The sequence below is a fragment of the Diceros bicornis genome, chromosome 9 (assembly GCF_020826845.1).
Source record: "Diceros bicornis minor isolate mBicDic1 chromosome 9, mDicBic1.mat.cur, whole genome shotgun sequence".
Taxonomy (NCBI): domain Eukaryota; kingdom Metazoa; phylum Chordata; class Mammalia; order Perissodactyla; family Rhinocerotidae; genus Diceros; species Diceros bicornis.
In genome coordinates, this window is record NC_080748.1 from 2819763 (window position 1) to 2843120 (window position 23358).

General features: G+C 50.4%; 1 long non-coding RNA gene across 1 annotated transcript; it reads right to left on the reverse strand.

Moving 5' to 3' along the window:
- Positions 1-2450: 2450 nt before the first annotated feature.
- On the reverse strand, positions 2451-21172 carry LOC131410036 (uncharacterized). The gene is made up of 3 exons (XR_009221143.1): positions 21019-21172; positions 4976-5125; positions 2451-2732 (listed from the first exon to the last, which is right to left on the reverse strand). It is a non-coding gene; the product is annotated as an uncharacterized LOC131410036 (long non-coding RNA).
- Between the last annotated feature and the right edge of the window lie 2186 nt (positions 21173-23358).

Here is a 23358-nt window from a genome sequence, read left to right on the forward strand (position 1 = left end):
TACAGCATCTCATACTGACTAGGACACTGAGTGTGTGGATAAGTTCATTTAGATTGACGATCCTTCTTCTACATGACACGTTATTGCCAATGATTCCTGAATGGGTGTGAGTCAGATTTCACTTAAGGATCATGAAGACATTAGGGCCCTTCTTTGTAGTTATGCACATATTGATACACATGAAAACATGTTGCATCAAGTGATTTATTGACACCTTAGTCTCACACCTCATCCCATTAGCCTTCAGTGAACCTCAGTGTTAACAGCCAGTGCTTTGGGCAATAAAGGAAAGTCCCTGAACTGAAGAGGGGCCGGTATCCATCATCCAGCTCCTGTCCTCTGCCCAGCCAGCTCCAGAGCAGGGTCAATTTACAAGATGGGCTTTCCTCCAGGCAGCTCTGTTTTCCTCCCAGCCTGTTCTCATTTAGGATGATCTCACCAAAAGCAATGAGTGGAAATTGGGAGGGAAGAGCTACAGATGGCATCTCCCAGGGGAAATTCTTTGTGGTTACATGATCTAGAATATGGATAACCTGGGCCGGCCTCCTGGCTTAGTGGTTACGTGCACGCTCCACTATCAGCAGCCAGGGTTCAGGTCCTGGGCACGCACCAACACACCACTTCTCTGGCCATGCTGAGGCTGCGTCCCACATACAGCAACTAGAAGGATGTGCAACTATGACATACAACTATCCACTGGGGCTTTGCGGGAAAAAAAGGAGGAGGATTGGGCATAAATGTTAGCTCAGAGCTGGTCTTCCTCAGCAAAAAGAGGAGGATTAGCATGGATGTTAGGTCAGGGCTGATCTTCCTCACAAAAATAGATAGATAGATAGATAGATAGATAGATAGATAGATAGATAGATAGATAGATAGATAGATGAAAGAAAGAAAGAAAGAAGAAAGAGAGAGAGAGAGAAAGAGAGAGAGAGAGAAAGAGAGAAAGAGAGAAAGAAAAGAAAGAGAAAGAAAAGAGAGAAAGAAAAGAAAGAAAGAAAGGAAGAAAGGAAGAAAGGAAAGAAAGAAAGGAAGAAAGAAAGGAAGAAAGGAAGAAAGAAAGAAAGAAAGAAAAAGAAAGAAAGAAAGGAAGAAAGAAAGGAAGAAAGAAAGGAAAGAAAGGAAGGAAGGAAGGAAGGAAGGAAGGAAGGAAGAATGAATATGGACAGCCGGCAGCTCTAAGGTGTCCTGAAAATGGAACCCTTCCCATGTCTGCAATATCCATCCATGTCCTCTTTCCCCTCCATCTCTCTGTTCTTGGTGGCCAAATTCTCTTGGCAATGACAACAAAAAAATGAAAGTAGGGAATAGCCCATTTCCAGTCTCAGAATTCTATGAAATTTTACTGCCTATCCCCAATCTCCCAGGACTGAGACCCTTTTTATTTTTTTAAGATTAGATTACATTTTAATCTGCTTTAATCAAAGTTTTCTCTCATCCTTGTTATGTATATACATATTCTAATACATAATATTGAAAACATTATTTTTGGCCCTACAATTTCCAGATGGATACATGCCTTTGTAATTATGTTTATAACTCCATTAACTATAGCAATTGGCTAAGTGATGAGTAGTAATGTACTAATACAGGAAAATGGCCCATTTTTATTCAACATAAAGTTTCATATTTTCATCAAGACAAATACCTGAATACTTAATTGTTCAGCAAAAACTCTTACTGTGTACATGTAAGCAATTATAAATCTATTGTAGTTGGTTTACCTTGTTGATTATTCTTTGTTTCTGAATTGTGCATTCAGCATTTCCATGAACACTTTAGAGTCCTGCATCTTTATCTTACCATTTTAAATACTAGGTCATCGACAAAAGTCCACATGACTTGTTCAGTTGTGTGCTAGTGGGTCCTTTGTAGGGTGTCTTCCTGGGTACATCTTCCAATGTGAACTCCAGCTGATGGCCTTGTGACACTGATGTAAATACTGGTGTCTCCACAGACCATGGGGCCAATGATGTGGTCCTTTACAGAGTCATATATAAACTAATACTTTTCATTCAATTAGTGTAAGGAATTCTATGGAAAGTAGATTGGGGACAATTAATAAAAGAAGATTGATTATGAACATGCTGTTAGGGAGAAATATTGAACCTCTGGCTATAAAGGTTTACATTTTATGCAATTAATCAGCCACCCTAACAAACCCCGTTCATAGGCAGGGCTATATACACATATATATTAGATTAAGATTACATCATCTATTAGTTTGAATGTGATTTTTTAAAGTACGCCTTGTTTCTCTTGCACTTTCGTACTGGGAGAAATATGGAATAGATAGAAACCGACTGGATTACTCTGGTCTGAATTCAGATTGAATTCAGGGCTTGAATTCACCAGGGCTTGAATCGTTCAACAAATGAGCCACTAATAGTGGCTACACCACTGGGATTTCCTGATGCAACATCGCGGTCATACACTCTATTGAGGATATGGACTCTAGAATAGGATTGTTCTGTTATCCCGAGGGTAACTTGTTCTGTTGATCAACATTTTGGATCAATAAGTGATAAAATATTTTGATTAGCTGGTCTAGATTTTAATGACTCAGAGGTTATTTTCTTCTCTGAGGTCACCCCAACCAAAATTGTTAGTCCATTTAAGTTTTGTTATCCCTTGATTTGGCTTACCTTTGTTTTTTTTTTTAATGAATTGAAGCTCCATAGGGTCTTCTCGTCTTATTTTCTCATTCCCGCCTCTTCAGGGAAAGGTCAATATCACTGATTAAAGGTAAGAGAGAGTAAAACCCTCGAGTGGCCGTTCATACAAGCCCTCATTTAGACAACAAATGATGATGCTGCCTTTGCAGGGTCCAGTCATTGCAGCCTTTACACCGTGTCACTGGGTAAGCAGTGCCTGTAACACCAGAAATGCCAGAGGAGATGCTTTTGGTAAAGAGGTGGGGGCTGTGTTTGCCGAATTTCTCTTACTTTTTGAAATCTTTCCTTGAATGCCTACCTGTGTTGGGTTAATGATTAATGTAATAAATGATTATTGGGTTGAATTTATTTTATTGTCAACTTTCGGTGATTATCTGTTCTGATATAAGATTATGCAAGGAGAAATAATTCTTGTTCCTCATAGTAACAGTACTACTTCTATGAATTAATAGATTAATGCAGCATTAGATTAGGAGTTAGTTTCTGTGATTGAAATTAAGATAAGTATATTGTTGAACCTGAAGGCTTTCTTAATTTGTAGCTGAATTTAGGCCAACTAGGGTATTGTTTGTACTCCCTCTCTAAGGAAGGTTGTAGCCTGTATCTAAAAGGCTGTACCTCTTTAGGGTTGGGTCGGGTGAGCAGGAGGCTGAACAAGTGTGGACCTGGCTCTGTCCCAGAGGGATGAGCAAGAGACACAGGGCACCTGTTGCCACACACAGCCGCAGCAGACATCACCAATCAGTCACGACGTGCTGGGCTGCAGAGCCCCCAGTCCTCGACAATGTGCTCTCCAAAGCCACTCCCGGGCAGAGCAGGGGACTGTGATGAACCCATTTGCCAACCCAGCTCCCCTAAGACATGCTCCAGGCCTCCTCTCCCCACTTACTCCGCCAGCTCCTCACTGTCCTCGGGACTCAGGCCTTCAAGGCCCGCCAGCAGGCTGCTCCAGCTCTTCTCCCTCCTTCCCATCACCTCCCCTCTCTGCTCCCACTCTAGTTCCAGGGCAAGTTACCTGTGGCTCCTGAGTGCTGCTCCTTGGCTTGGAAGGCCCTTCCTTCACCCCATCCACCCTGTGCACTCCTACTTACCCTTCAAGACTCGACTCCAGTGATGCCTCCTCGGAAAGCCCTCCCTGACGCTCCATCTCCCCAGGCCTGCTCTGAGCCACCACTCTGCCTTCTGCCCATGTCCATCACTGCCTGGAACCCTGCTGGGCTCCCTTGTCTGTTCTCCACATCCAGCCCAGCCCATCAGGAGGGGAGGAAATGCTTAGGCTCAGGGCAATGGAGCAGATTCCTAGACTGTGGTGACACTGCCCACCCCAGGAGAGGTCATTCTTTGGTCACTTCCAGCTTAGGCCCAATGCAGCTCAGGGGGAGCCAGGACACAGGGATGATGGCCCTGCGCTCAGCGGTCACAGGGTTAGCGTAGGGAAAGGGCACAGGGGGCCGGACACAGGGAGGATGGCCCTGCACTCAGCAGGTCACAGGGTCGGCCTAGGGAAAGGGCACAGGGGGCCACACACAGGGGTTCAGGACAAAACTTCAAGTCGACGATACCCTTGCTAAGGGCAGCAGGGGCCAAAGGCAGCTGCACAGCCTTTGAGCTTTTCATCTGCTCAGAGTGTTCCAGGGCTGGATAGAAGGAACTCAGGAGGCCCATCTGAGGTGGAGGTCACCTCGGGGGCATGTAAGCAGAAGCTGAGGGTCCCACAGCAAGTGGAATCTGAAGAGGTGACCTCAAATGTCGTGCAGCTCTAACGTCTCCAAGTTGGAAGTCAGTCCCCTCAGTCACAGCCTCTAGCTGCCCCCTCACAGGGCTGTGCCTCTCAAACACAGCTCCCAAGGCAAGTGGAGGCTGAGGGTGAAGGAAAACTCCTACCCGTGAGAACCGCTGTGATCACAGCCTCCTGCAAGGGGCCAAGGATGATGAGCAACGGACAGAGGGACTGACCCACATGACTTCCCCTCAGATGCTGAACATGCTTGTGATTCATGGGGCCAATCAGTATCGGTCCTCATCCTCCACTCCTCTCTCCCCAAAAGGACATGTCAGTGTTTACTATGACATCCACAGACACATCAAGGGCATCTGGGAAGAATCATGTGTACATCTGGAGAGAAGGGCACTGTGAAAACCAGTAATATCTGCATCCATGTGTGCAGATACCGACATCTACATACAGCTGTCACATTCCTCCAGCAGCCCCGGAATACTCCGCAATCACGCTGGCAGATTTTGGCACATGGGAGCCAAACCAACTGGTGGTGTCCCCGAATGCCACCACTGCTGGGGCCTACCTTGATGTTGGGGGGAGGCAGGGTGCCATGCCCCATCTCACAAAAGTCTGGCTGGTGTCCAGGAGGGTCTCACAGCCTTCGACCATCATGCCCTCCATGGCTATGTTTTCCTGGATGCTCTCTGTCTCATTTACTTCATTGTGCATTATCCTGTGGGGACAGAAAATAAGTCAGAGACAGGCTGCCCCCGTCTCTCAGGGAGAAGGGAATGCTGGGCCTCTGGCCAGACCTAGGAAGAAGGCCTGGCACCCAGGATTCTCAGGTGGAGCCTGTGGTCACAAAGGGGGAGAGAGAATGCATATTGAATGACCACCGTGCTGGGCACTCTATGGGCATAAGCTCACATCATCCTTCTGACAGGCCAAAGAGAAAGGTGTTCTTATTTCAGAGTGAAGGAAATGGAGATTAATAGCTAGAAAACAGGTCTGATTTAAAAGTCTAAACCTCGTGGAACAGAGATGGAAAAACTAGGAGGAGGACCGGAGTAGAGGAAAGAACCTTTCTTCACTATTCTGCCCCCCACACCACTACTGGCCTTATCTCCATCCATAGAACTCCACCCACCCATCCTGCCTCAGGGCCTTTGCACTTACTGTCTCCATCCCTCCCCCAATGCACTTTATACAGTTGCTTCCTTAATGTTCAGGCCCTGGAATGGCTTAGTTTTGGAACACCTGGCAATCCCACTGGCTCACAGAAAGACTGACTCCAGTAGGCTCCAGCACGTCTTGGGGGGAGCAAGACACACCTTGCCCCTCAATCTGAGAATAATGACAACACTCTTATTTGTCATCTTCTGACTGCCGCAACACCCCTCCTCCAGAAGGTGGCGCCATTTAACTGCTTTTTAAAACTAGCATTGCTGGGAAAAGAGGTGTTTGAGTTGCCAACTTTGCTAAGAGCCTTGATGGGTTTTCAGGAGTCTTAGGAAGTTAGTAATTTTGGCGGGAGGAGCGTCTGGAAAAAGTACTCCACCTACTCCAAGAAAAGTACAAAACCCCTTATTTGTCTACTGATGCCTCAAATTCTACAACCACGACCAGATCACCAAGAGGGCTGGTTAATATGCGTGGCTTAACGAAGTTCTCTAGTAGACACTGTCCAACTTAACTCTCCCAGCAGTGAGAGATGACACTGGTCGAGCTGGATCGGTGATTAACGAACTCAGCGTGATGAGCAAATGACTGGGCCCTTCTGACCCTCAGTTTGCTCATCTGTAGAAGGTCGGATGAGGATGGAAGAGAATGCATTTCACGTGCTGACCTCAGGCCCAGCATATGGCAGGTGCTTGAGTAAAGGGCAGTGATCACTGTTTCTAGTATCACTGGTTGCAAAGGTGTTATTATAAAACTACTGTTATCGTTGTTTTCTGGTTATCAGACTGAAGCATGGAGATGGGGTCTCTTTCTTAGGAGCCTCAGTCCCTCCATCCCAGCAACTCTCTTCTCAGCAGCCCAGGCCCTAGCCCTCTTCTGGAAGGGACAGGGTACAGGGAGGCACCTTTCAAGGATATGCTAGTTCCCTGGATATGGACTCATTTTTGCAGGTTAGCAAAGGTAAGCAGAACCATTTCTTTTGACGAGGGTGGGGATTTTGCTGAGGAGGGCTGTATTTGCTACAAACAAGGGGGCGATCCCACAGTAGCAACACTAGTTTCACTGTTAGACAAGTGCCAGATGCAGCTGCTCAGGACTGCTGCCAGCCCCTGCTGGGGTTTGTGTTGAGAGCCACACTGTCACCGCAGCTGGGGAGGAGTGCCCAGGGCTGCAGTCTGCCGGGGGAGCTGGAATTGACGACCTGGGTTACAGTGAGCCCAAGAGATGAGGTTCAGGAGAAAAAGCGGGACAAAGGCCAGAGGTAGGAGAGAGTCAGCCCCAGGGGAGGAGTGTTTCTGAGCAGAGCCAGGGAGGATTTGTTATCTGCTGGCTTCCTGCCCGGCTGGGAGCTTTCCTCAGTCCCCCAAGGGAGGGAGAGAGGAGGATGAAAGGGCTGCTGTCAGGGCGACAGGAAAACCCTCATCTGTGTCACTAGGGCTGTGTTCAGGCCAGGTGCAGGTGATCAGGTGGGACAAAAGACGAGTAGGCTTCGGGAAAGGGGATCAGGGTCTTGGGACAAACGTCTTGGCACCCATGTAGCTTCCTCACCACTGCCCACACCGGGATAGGGCATCCCGCAGGGACAAGGAGCCTCGTTGGAGCCCCAAGTCTTCTCCTTGGGGAAGTGTACAGGATTTGGCTCCTTGGGGCAGGAGAGGACTGGGGTCCCCACCCCACAATGCTTTTTGTTAGTCTGCAATCACACTCTGATTACATCTGCTCCCTGAATGAACCTCCACTCTGGGGCAAGTGCCCTGTCCTGCTCCAGCCTGGTCCTCCCTCTGCCCAGCTGGGAGACGTGGCCTTACTGGCTGCCTTTTGCTGGACTCAGGAAGCCATTTAGGGCACTGAGTGGTTGGCAGGTCTGGGGACTAGACCCTACACGCTGCAGACCGACCCTCCTTTGCAGCTTCTGGCAGCCCATCACTGACTACAAGGTTGCTCATCATCTCTTGGCTTGCACAAAGTGGAGACCCCAGGGCTCAGCTCTTGGTACACATCTCGATCCTGCCTAAACTCACTCCTCTGGTGATCTCACCAGTCTTATGACTTTAAATACCATCTCCGAGCTGATGGCTCCCGAATGGCTCGCTCCCTTACACTCCAGACTCAAACGCCCTCCTCCCTTCTTGTCCCCTCCACCACTGTTGTCCATCTCAAGTTCAACATGCCCCCAGTCAAGCTCCAGTGAAGCAAGAAAGACTTCCCCTCCACACCTACCCATCCTGCCAGTTTTTCCATCTCGGTTAGCAGTAACTCCAACCTTCTGCATGCTCAGCCAAAAACTCTGGAATCACCCTTGAGTCCCATCTTCTCTCACCTCACATCTAATGCATCAGAAACTCCTGTTAGTTCCATCTTCAAAACACACCCAGAATCTGAACCTCCTCCTCACCTCCAGTGCCACCACCTGGTGCAGGCCACCGTCAACTGCTGCCTGGGCTGTTGTAGTGGCCTCTTCCCTGGTCCCTCTATTTCTGCCCTGGCAGAGGAAGGTTCCCTCTGGGCTTTGGGAACAGAAAGAGGGGCAGCAGAGGGGCCTTGACCAGAGGGCTGGGGCCTCTGACACTGGACAAGTCATTGGCTTGTCCACCCATGACACTGCCTGCTGTTGACTGCAGCCTTGGGTACATGAAGGCCCATCACCCAGGCTCCCCTCTGGGGCTCCTATACCACACGTTGTGACACACTGACACTGGAGAACAGGGGAAGTTGGCAGAGTGCCTGCGAGTCACTGGGCGGATCCCCGTCCTGGCAGATGGGCCCACGTGAGTGCTCAGGGCCCTTCCTCGAAACCCATCTGTGCCAGGGACAGCACACCACCCACACCATCCCACCAACTTTCCCCTGGGCTTGAGCTGTGAACTCCTCAGATTGCTCCAGGGGCCCTGCTTCCAGGTGGGGCAGGCTGGGGGTCCCCCAACCACCACCCCTTGGGATCCTAACCTGAACAAGAGATTTTACCATCTGGGGCTCAGCAAACTCCCACTGGGGAGCATCCTCAGTCCTGGCTTGTCCATTGGTGGGGGCACCTGGGAGCCGGGCTCACCCAGACAGCCCCCCCAATTTAGCCCTGGCGTCGTCCAGGCTGTTGGCTCGATGTGCTGATGAAAAGTGGGCCAGGAGCTCGTGCAGTGTCAGAATGTGTTGGGAATCTGCAGCAGGGAGAGGCAGGGGTCAGGGACAGAGGCAAGGATGGGGAAGGACAGAGGGACAGGGAGACAGAGGCAAGGAGAGAGACAGTGATGAAGCAAGTCAGAGACAGAGCAGCAACGTAGCGAGGGAGAGAGAGACAAAGGAGACAGAGAATGGTTCTCTCAGCTCCCAGCACTCCCACCAGCAGGGCTGAGGATAGACACCCACAGCACTTTTGATCTCAGACTCTAACGTGGAGCCTCTTCCAGGGTCTTGTCTGGGCCAAGAGCCCAAAGCTTGAGGCTCTAAGCTAGCAGGAGGAAGGGCCTGGAAGTGGGCTCAGGACCAGGAGCTCCCCCTCACCTTCCCACACTGCCTGCTCTGTGGAGCTGGACAGGCCTGCCATCCGCTGGGTCAGGGTCTGGCTCTAACCCCATTCTCCAGGCAGCCCAGAGCTGGGGCCTGTTAGGGCCTGGGCTGTCCCGGCCATGGCCCCCTGGTGCCCCCAGGTGTGGCTTCCTCCCAGCTAGGGCCCTCACTGCCCTGGTCCCCAGTAGGCTCCCCAGGCATGCGCCCTCAAGGACAGGGCTAGGTGCCAGCTGGAACATGGGGTCAGTGAGGAAGGCCTCCAGCACCCTCTCCTTGCAGTCAGTTTGGCCTCATAGTGCTTCAGCAGCTTGTCAAAGTCACGTCGCTGTTCTGCTTGCAGTGGGCCAGGATCTGCAGGCTGTACTGGTGGCTGGAGACCAACTCCTGATAGAAATTGACCATCAGCAGCAGGATGGCCAACGGACCTGCTCGGGAGATGCCCCACAAGCCCTCGGTCACCCAGCCCCACCCACGGAGGTCAGGTCCAGGTTCAGAGCTCCCACCCAGAGACACCCTTGCCTTTGTGGATGACTCTGGCACCACTGCCCTATCCAGGGCCAGATAGGTGGCCCCAGGCATCGGGACTGCATCAGAGTCACAGATCTTTATAGAGATGTGGCCGTGTCTAGTCCAACACCTGTGTATTGGAAGGTCAGAGAGGGCTGTTGTGGGTGCTGTGGTGTGCCTCGCCGCCTGAGGGTCTGAAGGGCCACTCAGCTCCGGAGCTTTGGGGGTTCGGCTGAGGCCTCTGTGGTAACTGAATTGCAGCTCCACATCCCCCTTGGCCCTGGCTCTCCCAAGAGGCCTCCCTCCCAGAGTGCCCCACCAGTGACAGAAGTGACCCATCCGTGGTCATAAGGTGAGTCAATAGCTGGCCTGGAACCAGGTCTCCTGAGTCCCCCATTCCAGGGCTTCCCCCATATGACATGTCCTCCCGAGTCACGTCCCATCAGCTGTCTGTCCCTTTATCCATGTGTCCCTGTCCTTCCATGCCTCCCCTGGTTCAGCAACTTGGGTCTGCTGCTGGCCCGCTCTGTCCCAATCTCCTGGATACACAACACCCTGCCTTCCAGCCCCTGAAACACCAGCCAATCTCCCCAAACCTGTCCTTCAGTATTTGATTGGCAGGGATGGACCCACTGAAACCTCTGCTTACAAACTCCATTAAAAAAGAAAAATGTGCTTTCTTTGCGATGAACTCTAAGTGGGAGCTTATGCAGGGCATTCCACTACCCAAGGGACAGCACCTTCAACCACGCAACTACAGGAAGTGCAGACCTCGTCCTTCTAGGGCCTCTTCTCATTGTGACCTTGGAGAAAAGCGGGGCTCTCTGACTTAGGGAAGTGAACAACAAAATGTCACACTCAGTATGGGAGAGGCGCAATGCAGGGGTCCTGCTGTGGAGCCCTTGGGGCCGTCATGGCGGTACAGCCAGCTCGGAGAGCAGTGACGCAGGGTGGACGGAGTGGGAGCCTTGACTGTGCTTCTACCTTTTATTTCAGTCATTCTACTTTTGGAAACCTGTCCCAAGGAGATGCTCTCCCATATGAACATTTCAGATGCAGAGATGAGTGTTTGTAGTAGCAACAAGTTGCAACAACTTTAAGAGCCAATGATGGGAGATGGCTGCATGGATGAGGGCATGCTCACAGGTACTGGAGCATCATACAGCCATCAAAAAGCATACTTTCAGCATGAGAAAACATTTGTGCTATAATGTTAAGTAAAAAAAAACACATCAAGATTCAAATTCAATATTCATGTGTGACATTATTATTATTATTGTTTTTTTGTGAGGAAGATCAGCCCTGAGCTATCATCTGCCAATCCTCCTCTTTTTTTTTCTTTTTTTGCTGAGGAAGACTGGCCCTGGGGTAACATCCATGCCCATCTTCCTCCACTTTATATGGGATGCCGCCACAGCATGGCTTGACAAGCGGTGAGTCGGTGCGCACCCGTGATCCGAACCAGCGAACCCCGGGCCACCGCAGCAGAGTGCATGCACTTAACCACTTGCACCACCGGGCCGGCCCCTGTGACATTATGTAAATAAAATGGGGGTAAAAACCCCAAGACCTGTGCACAGAAAAAATTTTGAAGAAAACACACCAAAGTCTTTACAGTGGTTTTCTTTGGGAAGCAGAACTATGGCTGTTATAGCTTTTAACATTTTCTGCTTTCCTAGATTGTCAAATTTTCTCAAATGGGTTCATATATATAATTTTTAAAAGGGGAAAAGTAGATAAGAAACTAAAAATACCTCGCTTCGTCCTAGAAAAACAGCTTGCCAACTTGTCTTTCCTCTTCTGCTCCCTCTGAGGGATTCTGTGTGTTTTTAAGGGGCCGCTGTTACACCCCGGGAGGATGGAAGTGCCGCCAGCCTGGAGGAGTGGACCCTGGAGAGGGACTTCTCAGGTGGATTTGGGTGCAGGTGGGGCTGGGGACCTCTGCCAGGGCTTCCTGCTCACCCAGGCCCCAGTGGGCCAGCTGGAGATGCAGGCCTTCAGGCCTTGGTAGAGACCTGGTGCAAACACACGATGGCCTCACTGACAGAGGAGGCACAGGGTAAGCTCCGGCCATGGAGTTCCTGCCCCTCCAAGGGTTCCCCGCCCCCAAGTCCAGCAGAGCTTAGGGGCCCAGGGAGAGGGCAGAGGTTGCCACCACCCGTGGGACTCTAGCAGCAAATGTCTTTCTCATGTGACACCTTATGTGAAAACCTCATCAGCGGGATACACTATGTAATTTGTGGGGTCCAGTGCAGAGCAAATAAGCAGGACCCCTTTTTAAAAAATGACAAAATTTCAAGATGGTGACAGCAGAGCACTAAACCAAACACAAGCTTTTCTAAACATGGTCACACACCCCAGAAGCTGGCAGAGGACAGGAGCTGCTCTCACTGCCAGCCTTCCTGGCACCCTCAGTGCCCACCTGCTGGGGTGACCCTGAGGGATCTTAGAGGAACTCAGGGCTCTGGAGAATTCAGAGGAAATGCCACTGATGATGTGAAAAGAGCTAGGGCTTGAGACCCACACAGAGCAGGCTCAAATCTGCCCTATGCTGCTTCTTCTTCTGCAGCTGCTTCTCAGCTGTGTGACCTCTAGCAAGATGCCTAACATGTCTGAACCTCAGAAAACCTCTTTTCTGTAAAATATGAAGGTGAAATGAGGTCACTCCTGCAAGTAATGGGACAATTTGAGGGCCTGTCTTGACATGAGTGCAGCCATGTTTGGCCGTTCCATTGACCTACAGCCACCAGCACACAAAGAAATATAAAGCTGCTTTCTGTGTGGTGGGAACTGGCCTTTCTCCCACGGAGATAGTTGCAATTTGTAACATCTCAAGGTCCTTTGGGCATTGTAGCCTGGGACAGACTGGCCATCTGTGCTGGGCTGGGACCATAACCAGGGAAAACAATGCACATGCACAACTGCCAGGCTGGGACAATAACGAGGAGGCTCAGTGCACATATGCCACTGATAACCATTTGTGCATGGGAACACTGAATGCTTGCTCTGTAAACTCTGTAACTGTTTACTCTGAAAACTACTGACGCTATATAAACCGCTGGAGACTGAGGCCTGGTGAGAGTCTCACCTGTGAAGGGGACACCTGGCCCAGGACTTTTGATGATTGGATTCCCGCCCAGCCATGTCAATTGAAGGCACTCTCCCAGCAGTGGGGAGTGGATGTTGTGAGTAACCAATCTGATGTGTACTCTTTTCAGTCAACCTGGTGTCTGAATTTCTGATTGATTTGTGTCATTTCCCTTCAGTCGATGTCGATGTTTCCCTTTCCAATTGAGCTAGTGTTTTTCCCTCTTATTATTTGACCTATTCGGATCTGTTTGCGGACTATCACCTTTACTCTCTTCTGTATAATAAAATATACCTTCAGTCCATTTGTTTGGAGTGGCAAGTTTCTTTTACATCTCCAATCGAATCCCCTGAACCTCTCAAAACAGGGCCTGGTGCAGAGAAGGTGCTCAGTAAATGCTAGCTCTCCACCACTCCCTTTTGGGGGGAAACTTAGAAAAGCAAAAACACCTGGATTCTCCCAAGCACCTGCTCTGTCACCACCTAAAGAGACCTGGGGAACATGCCTTCTCATTGTCAGTTTAGCACCAGGCTGGGTAAGGGGCCCCTGAGCAACCCTGGCAGCCACATTTGCCATGGCTCCCCTCCCAGCACCCTCTTCCCCGCCCGTACTCCCCAGCCAGCCAGCTCCAGAACACAGCCCGAGTCTCCTCTCCCAGGATGAGCTGTAAGGATGCCAGAGAGACTTCTTCTACTTCCTGCAGCCCCCTCCCCTCCCAACTGTTCCTCCTCTGCCCCTGCTCATCACTCCCAGCTCCTACCTCCCTGGAGACCTGGGAACCTCCCCAATGTGTCTGGGGTTTCAGCTGAATGACAGAGGGGAAGCCAAAGGGACCCTGTCATGCACTCCATTTGTGGACAGGAAAACAAGCCCAGAGAGAAAGAGTGAACCCCTCCAGGAGTCAGGGTAGCCCCAGCCTAGGAGCCTGTCCCCATCTCCCTGCAGTGGTCTCTGTCTTTCTCTGCCACATCAGATGCCCCTTCCTGGTCCCATTCTCCATGTGTGCTCTCTGTTCCATCTCTCTGTGATGACCCAGCACTTTGGCTGTTGGAGGCCCCTAGTGTTGTCCTCCAAGGGGAGCTGTCACAGGGGACTGTGCCTTCTCACAGCAGTTTGTGCCCTGAGGGCAAACCCCCACCTGGGGTCTCACTCGCGCAGTACAACAAGAGCAGGGGGTGGAAAGTGCTGAGTGGGCGCAGAGACACCTCTGAGCTAAGTGGCACACATCCAAAGATAGTAGCTCAGGAAATCACAAATGTGCCACAGAGCCAGCTCTGCTCCCTTTTCAGGGCATGTGGCTTTGTCCCCTCAAGGCCACTTGCTGAACCGCAGGATGCATGGGCTCTGACAATTGAGCGAATGGAGCACTTTAAAAGCAAAATGGGACAGTTACCCTCTGTCCACTTCCGGGTTGCTAAAACTACCCCGGCCTGTGCTTGAAGAGCGGCTGAAAATATCTAATGGAGAAATATTCAGGGCCGATGCAGGCTTTTCTATTTTTTCGATTCTCTGAGAACCTTGGCACATGAAATAATGGCTGTTCTTGGATCTGACCTCTAAAGAGCTAAGAGACTTACACACACAGGCTTGTGCAGAGCTCAGAGACACGTGGATGCCCAGTCAGCACCCTCACTGCCCTGATGTCATCACCCCCATGCCAGTCTGCTCTCTTTGCCAGTTCTGGGATTTGGACGTGGTATCCTTTTCTCTTTAGGATGGTGGTGTGTGTGTGTGTGTGTGGGTGTGTGGGTAAAAGTAGTCTGTATGTAAAACTGATGGCGCTCTTCTCAGAGACATCTACAGGACATCTACTCCACAGGGACCAGAGCAAAAACCAGACGCAGTCAGGTCAGGCGCTCTGCTCCCTGCACAGGCAACACCAGTAGTCTGGGAGTCGGATTTAAAGATCGGGCCAGGTGGGCAAAGCTCTGGAGAGCTGTGAGCCTGGGGACCCTGCAGAAGCCTTGGGCCACAGCCCATCCCTGCTATGAACCAGTGTCAGGATGGAGGCAAGAGCCCCAGCCCTGCTGGGCTCGCAGAGGCTGCCTTTCTCTTACCCTGCAGGTCCCTTCTGGGGATGCATTTGCTTTGGATCCGGGTTGGCTTGGCTGACGTCCAAGGCTAGCTCAGTTGACCCTTGTCAACGATGGCGATGGAGAGTTGGGACTCGGGCTTACACCCCAACTCGCCTGCTAGAGTCCAGCTCTGGCTACCCAACCTGGCTCAATGCCTGGCATCTCAGCTGAGCCCTGCCCACTTGCCATCCAACAGTCTGGCCTTCTTGGCCCATCAGAGGCAAATCCTCATTTGCCACACCCATTAGCAGCACTGCTCATTGGCTCCTGCCACACCCCAGTCCCCTGTCTGGAGACAGTGTCTTTAATCCAGAATGCATTTAGTCAGTGCAGTCATTGATGGGGGAATTAGTCCAGGGTTTTCTCTTGTTTATTAGCAGTCAAGGTTTTGCTAAACATCTCTGTACTTCTCGCTTTTCCAACAGCTGCCACACAACTCAGTTCTCTCTCCTTCATTCTCCATCCCCTCTGGCCTCTTACAAGCCTAAGAGATGCCCATCTCTGTCTCCCTTTGCGCCAATCCTGTCAGCATGTCCTGATGGAGTCTCTGTGGTGGGCACCATGCTGGGCATGGGTGAGACACAGCCGGAGGTGGATGTCAGATCCCTTCCCTGGAGGAGCTTCCAGCCTAAGAAGGGTGTCAGATACCCACAGAGGTAACTTATACTCCAACAAGGTGAGGCCAGAACAGAGGTGTGCCCCTACTGCAGTGGGAGGGTCTCACCATGGAAGCCACAAGCGCTACCCAGAGGTTTTGCAGGACAAAAAAGGAGCCCAACTGGGCTGGCCCCGTGGTGTAGAAGTTAAGTGCACACACTCCGCTGCTGGCGGCCCAGGTTTGGATCCCGGGTCTGCACCGACGCACCGCTTGTCGGGCCACGCTGTGGCGGCGTCCCATATAAAGTGGAGGAAGATGGGCACAGATGTTAGCCCAGGGCCAGTGTTCCTCAGCAAAAAGAGGAGGATTGGCATGGATGTTAGCTCAGGGCTGATCTTCCTCACAAAAAAAAAAAAAAGGTGCCCAATAGGTGTGCTATAGGATGGAAGGAATTGGAGCAGAGGGGATGGTGTGAACAAAGATGCAGAGTATGACAGGGTGTTGAGTGCAGGGCAGCAGGGGTGTGGATGGCAGGAGGAACATGGGAAACAGGACTCAAGGCATAGAGTGGGCCCTGCAGAGGGGCTGCCTCAGAAGGGGTCAAGGCGGCCCTCTCTATGTCAAAGTTGGTTTGCAACCCTGATTCCACGGCTACAGTTTTACCTTAAACCATGAATTAAGATCGCTGCAGTTTATTGCAGAGTCAGCCTTCCAGGATTCTGAGTGCTCCCAAGCCAGGAAAATACCACAACCGTCTCTAAACTCCTACCCTGCCCTTTAGGGCTGCCTAAGCCATCCCAACTTACTTCCAATCATAAATGGGAGAAAAATAGCTATTAAAACAATGAAATGGTGGCAAACTGAGGATTCTAGAGAAGCGGAGGATTCTTCCTAGAGGAGGATGGTCCCGTTGCTTTAGATGGTCCTTGGAGCTTTTTGATTACCAAAGATGGGGCCCAAGAGGGCTGTTTAGATGGAAGAGAAGAGACTGAGCAGAGCTGGATAGTTTCGATAATAAATTTTGTGCAGACTTTTGTTTGGGTGTGATCTCCTGTTACCTCTAGGGAGAGATGGCTGTGGGTGCGGGCTCTGGGGGTGGAGAGTATAGAAGGAGTAGAGACAGGGCCAGTGTCCTCGATGTGTGACCTGTGCACAGCCTGCTTAGAAGGGCCTAATGCCTGGTTTAAGGCTCTGCTGTTGCTGCCTTGAAATTCTTAAGAGCCCTGCATTTTCATTTTGCACTGGGCCCAGCAAAGTATTTAGCTGGTCCTCAAAAAAGGTGTAGACAAGGGTATATTGGTAAAGGATTAACGACCAGCTCTCTGAAAGAAAAACTCTGACTGGTAGCACTGGCCGATTTCCATGGTGTAAACATTCTTACCTTGGCCCATTTTAATCTACCAAAGGGTGAATAACAAGCTTGCAAGATTCTTGAAAATTTCACAACCAACTTGCAAGTTGATATGAGCCAGCTCTGGTACATCACTGGACGGGGGCGAGGGTTTTGACAGATAAAGGGATTATGAACACTCCCACCACCAACAAAATGGCAGTTGGAAGCATGTGGAGAGAGGTCAGTGTCAGGAGAGGAGGTCAGCAAGAAATCCCTGTAGCAGGAAAGGCTGAGTGACAGGAGGGCAAGGATGTCTTCTATTCACCTGTAAGCCATTTTCTGTTTCAGTACTGGAAACCCCCTCTACTGTATCTAAGCCTTTCAGAGAGTCTGGTCCATACTTGCCAGTGTCGGGGTCTTGGGGACTGAAGGAGGAGTCAGTCGGATGTCATTAGGGCTTTCGTGGATACTCTGGTTCTCCTCCTGGGACAGGGCAGGACTGTACTGCCCAGGACCCTGAAGTCGGGTGTGGTCATGTGACTCGCTTTGTCCAATGAAATGTGAGCAGAGCTGTCAGGCACCATTTGCCACATTGCTTCCCCTGCCATGGGACTAGTGAATTTCCTGATGGTGGAGCCCCGTCAGCCTGTGTCCCTGTCTCTGAGAATGTTGTGGAGCAGAACCCACAATGAACACAGTGTGAGAGAGAAAGCAATCTTTGTTGTTTTAAGACACTGAGACTTGGGGGTTGTTTGTAATTGCAGTAGAATCTAGCTCCACCTGACGGACACATGGAGTGACCACACGGGGGTAAGGAGCAGTCAAGACTGAGTGAAGACAGCCATTGTGAGAAGTGATACAAGAAGTCAGGAGAGCAGAATTGGAAGTCAGATGTGGCCAGGAAAATGGAAGACCCTAGAAAATCCTCAGGAATATGTGGGATGGTGCCTGAGGAATTTTTCTGGCTATCAGAGGAAATGTGGCCCAAGAGAGCTTGAAGCCATCCAGGTGACGCAGTGGTTCCCGAACATGCACCTTTTATCTGGCCCGTCTCCCCAGCAAGGAAGGAATAAGTTGTGGGTCAGCCACAGGCCAAGGATCTACACCAGGAGACCCAAGGTTAAGCCTGGATTCCAGCGCTGGAAGTGACCTTAGAGTGACTTTGCATAAGTCCCTTCCTCTTCTGTGGACCTCAGAGTTCTCAGATCCCTCCCAGCTCTGACGTTCTAAGACCCTCTGTCTTTGTCATGGGCGTCACTCCTCACTTATTTGGCTCGTCAGCGCCTCCTGCCTACCTGATGGCCTACTTCCTGGGAAATGGGCTCTGTTTCACCATCCTGGAGCCCCTCCAGAGCACACAGGTGCCCTCTGCCCGGCAGGATATGTCTGTGTGTGTGTGTGAGAGAGAGAGACAGAGAGACAAAGAGAGAAAAGGAGGGAAGGAGGGAGGGAGAGAGAGACTACAGCCAGAAAGCTTTACCAAGCTGATCTTTCAAAGTCTTCTTTAAAAAATTTATTTGCCCTGGAGAGTAATGCACTCAGTTGGAAACATTGCTCCAAATTCCTACCAAACAGGCCTCTGCTGCCACACTGACAAACACACACACAAGCACACACACACTTTCAGTCAAAACTGACCAGTTTTGTGCTCCCCAGCACCAGAGAGGGCCCTGACCTTTGCACCCACCCCTTCTTTGGCCTACCAACCCCCAAAATCTTTCAAGGCCATATGCGACATGAACCCATACCCTCTTTGGCCATAAAATGACTCATTATCTACCTGGATTCACTCCTCAAGCTCTAATATGTCACCAAGCACACTCTACCACAATCAGATCTTAAGGGTAGGAACTTCCATCTCTTTACTGTCTACCACAGAGCCTGATGTCCATTCATTCATCAAGCCCCTACAGAGTACCCACTATGTGAGAGGCAGAAGGGACAGAGTGATAAATGACTCTGCCTTCATGGAGGTCCCACCATGCCTGGTGGGGTACAGAAACCCAAGGAGCTGGCTTTGATGTGGCATGCTTACAGTGGGAAAGCCGTTGGAGCAGGAGGCATGGAGCACATTCTGGGATGAGAGTCCCCAGGAGGAGGCATTCGAGCTTGGTAGGATTCTACCAGGCAGAGAAGCCTAGGGATGGCAGAGGCACTCCAAACAGAAGCCCCAGCATGTGCAAAGGCCAAGAGGTGCTCAGCTCATGACCAGGGATCACTGGCTGGAGCCCCGAGTGTTGAGGGAAGAGGAGCCTGGGGAACAGGATTAGGCAGTGGTCAGCTGATCTTAGGCAGTTAGTGAACAAGTGAGTGAGTGAATAACACCCTTGATCATGATGCCACTAACTTGATACTGGTCCCTAGACCTATTCCCTGGTCCCTAGCAAGGACTCAGCTTGGTTTCAGGGATATGTGTAGGGCTAGGCTAGATCTCAGAATGAACCAGATGGTTTAGACACGGGACAAGCCCCCATCCCAGGAGCCATGTGGGAAGAGGCTACGAGTAGAGTGGGAAGACTGGCAAGTAGACACGCAGACCTGGGTTCTAGTCCTGCCTCTGCCACCTCCCAGCTGTGTGAGCTTGGGCAGGTGACTTGAGTTCTCTGAGCCTGCTTCCTCGTTCGATCCTATGAGGATGGTTGTGGGGACTGACTAAGGAAGCATGTCTGACAGAGCCTGGTGCAGGGTAGAAGAGGTGTGTGGAATCTGAAACTTTTGTTCAAACTCAAGTTCCAAGCTAATGTGACCATAGTTCAGAGCTTGGCAGCGGCACCATAAGATGGAATTGGCAATTTCAGATCTTTGAACATTCCAGGCAGAGCTGGCTTCAAGGGCGTGTGATGGGGTCCTATGCTCAGAAGGCCCCATGCTTGGGGCTTCAAGTTCTGTGGTTGCCACCTTGAAATTCTTAACCATTTCTCTTTGAATTTGTGTTTCAGGAGTAACATCTGATGGAACAATTGAGCACGCCCCAGGGGAGTGGGACTCAGCCCTCATGTGTTCCTGCCTCCTGCTGCCTCCCTGGGATTGTTTCTCAGCTGCTCGCTCCCCACATGCTGGCACCCCAGAACCCATGACCTCCTCTACCCTCTGTCTGGGAGTAAATGGGTTGAGTCAGCCAGGAAGACACACATCCCACCGTGAGTCACCCTCCACCCTCTGCAGGGGCCTCGGGGTAGGTGCAGAAAGGGTGGGTGCAGTGCACACCCAATGCTGTCTCAGAGCAGGGGGAGGAGACAATACCTGGGCACTAGGTGGGTGACTCAGCATGGGCCTCTTGCCCACCCGTCATCTAGGTACCAAGTGTATCATGGCACAGAGGTTAGAGGAGGTTGGAGGTTGATATTGGGGGGTCGCCTGTCTGCCATGGGTGGGTTGGTGGGATGTGAGAAGGGGAGGTCGACTTCCCTAGGGCCTTGCATTTTTCCCTTGCCTCAGGCCCTACAAATCATGCAGCTGAACCTGGTTAGAATCTATGTTTCCATTTTCCCGTCCTCAGCTCAGCGTCCACGGTCCTCGTGTGACATGGCCAAATGGCTCTGAGCATCTGGTGAGCATGGTGAGATGAGGGGGGAGAGGCAATCACATCATTCGGCGCTGGGGTAGACAGCTGGTGAGGGGCGTCTAAGGGACAGAGAGCCAGCGCCTCTCAAGCTTTAATGTAAATGGCAATCAACTGGGATGTTGTGAAAGTGCAGATTCTGATTCTGGAGGTCTGGGCAGGGCCTGAGATTCTGCATTTCTAACATGCTCTTGCTTCATGGACCACATTTTGAGTAGTGAAGTTTTGGAAGGCTTAACCTAGCAACAGTGTGGCCTCCAGACTGATGTCCAGTGAGCCCCTGTAGGAGCTCTTACAACAGTCAGAGGGAACGACTGCTTGGAACTGAGCCAGGAGCCCACACTATGATGACCTACCAGGACCCTGTGTCCTCGGACACTTCAGCTGATAATGTGGGAATGCTTAGTCAATGTGGTCATCAGCAGAGTAATTAAAAACTCGCCCATAAATAACCTCACTCAATCCTCACACTCTTGTCAGGCAAGTAGAGAAAGGCTGTTTTATAGATGAAGGAATGCAGGGACAGAGGATGGGGGGACGTACTCCAGGTTGCAACTGTCAAGTGGCAGAGGTAGGATCTGAACTCAGATCTGACTAAGGCCCTTCCCACTCTGCCAGCATCACTAACTTTAAGTTTGGAGGCTGGCCTAGCTGTGACTGGAAGCTGGCTCCCTGCCTGTCATGTGCCCCCCGATCCTGCAGGAGCCCGGAATGTGAGGTGTTGGGCCTGTGCCTTGGGCCCCCTGGCCAGCCTCATCTGCACCCCTAGCCAGCAGTCACCTCTGCCTTCAGCCGCTTGATATTGATCTCCCCATCCTCGATCTGCTGCTGTAGCTGCTTGGCCACTGTCTTCTCCGTCTCCACGATGTGCAGCAGGTGCAGGTACTTCTGCATCAGTGCTTCGTGCTCCCTGGCCAGGGTCTGGGAACTGTGGACAGACAGACGTGGTAAGACACTGCCTTCTTGTCCCCCAGGGATCCAACCAGAAGTGGGGCTCCCCCACTGACTGCAATTAGGAGAAGGTCCTGACTCCCAGACTTGGTGCACAGGGCCTTGACCTGGCTGCTGTGCTGTTACGGACTGCTCTGGCCCCTTCTCCAACTCCTGTCTCACACTCTGACCTCTGGTTCCTCTAACTGATCCTGTTCTCTCCCCTCCCCCTCCAATCCACCCCACCCCCACCCCGGGCCTTTCTACAGGCTTACTCTCTTGTTAGGTGTGATGCATCTGGTGACTTTAAGTTAAAGTCAATGCTCAAATGGAACAACAAAACCTGGATGACAGGACATCTGTTTATAACATGGTTCACTGAATACTTTGAGCCCACTGTTGAAACCTACCACTCAGAGAAAGAGCTTCCTTTCAAAATATGACTGCTCACTGGCAAGTGCTGTGGTTCCCATGTAGAGACTGATGCTGGTGTGTGCCTTTCTCCACACACACACACAGAAGTTAGGAAAAGTCTTATGACTCACATAATAGAGGTCTCCCAGGAGAGCAGGTCCAGAATCTCAAGCAGCTCTGAAATGGCTTGAGGGAGCAAGGAAAGGAGCCTGGCCTGGGTTTTTATTGTGGTTGGGGGTTTTAAAGAAAAATATTCAATGACACTTGTCAAAGATGGTAAGGCATATTTTATTCAGAACCACTGTGATACGTAGAGACCACCATGATGGGATTCACAGTGGGGGAGAAACGAGATTGGGCTCGCCTCTGAATGCAGCATGGGCGAGTGGGAATTCACGGCGAAGGCAGCATGGTGGGGGTCAGGGCATGGAAAATTACTAAGAGAAAAAACAAGTGTTGGGTTACTGGCTAACCTGACCTAACAGGATTCTTACGGAACACAGGCCAGAGTGATCAGACACCACCTGAGGGATGGTGGAGGAAGAGGAGGAGCCTGAGCAGATGGCCAGGGCGATCAGACATACGGGTGTGGGTTCTGGTTAAACTGACTTAGCAAGGTTCTTGCTAAAACTGGATTTTACAAGGAAGTGCACAGACAGGCCTACAAGAAGATTCAGGAGCCTGACTAAAGTTTGGTCAAAGCAAGAAATCTTTGCCAGGGGTGAGACCAGGGCAAGAGTTCTGCACACAGACAGGGGATTGTGTGGTTGGATCCAAAGCCAATGCCAGAGAAGGGAGCCTATGGACTTTCTCCTCAGCTTGTCCAGGTGTGGACACGAGGGGAAGAGGGAGAGGAGAGGCATAAGCTGTCAGCACACATCAAAACGTGTGGAGTCTGACCGCTCATTACAAGGACTAACATGCGTACAAAAATATGCATTCTCAATGGCTTGTTTTTATATAAACATTTTTTTTGGTTTTTATATAAGCATTCACAATGGCTTGTTTTTATATAAAGAAACACCAACAGGAAGCTCAAGAATGATCAGAACTGTGTACTGGGGGTGGCTGGAGTAACAGCGCTGGAGGGGACCCAGAAGTGTTGGCAGTGACTCTTCTGAAGTTAGACTTTTCTATCTTACAGATCTATCTAATATAAACAGAAATTTACACATACCATGTTTTCCCATTTAATAGTTTTTCTTTAATTTTAACTTTTGTACATAGGAAACCATTCTAAGATTTAATTCCTTTAGCACACTAACGGTTACAAAAGAGTAAACCAGAGGAAATGAAATTTTCATATCGCTTGCTAACTAAAAGGGCAAGGTGCATCCTAGTTTGTCCTTCCACTGTATCTCACACAGGCAGTATTTTCAGGAATCAGTGGCATATTATAACGCAACAGGGGTTTGGGTTTAGCTCCTTAAACATAGTAGGATTAGTTTGATTAGTTTTCTTCACATCAATTAAAATAGAAATTCCATTGCTTTAGCTTTTTAAATCTCAGTGTTCTCTAGGGACATGCACACGCAAACACTGATGTAAAGACGAAAACTGCACCTGTAAACTTCAACACATTCTTTTCACATCTTGAGAGTCTCTTGCCTAAAAGGGACAAAAATTCTATTTAGTTCCACAATTTTCTTGCCTTACTGACATTAGATCTCTCCATCAATTCACATTTTTAAGCCCAAGAAACTCGAAATGTTATTTGTTATACAGGAAATAAAATTACAAGGTGCTAAGGGAAACCAGAGGCACAGGGCTGCACTA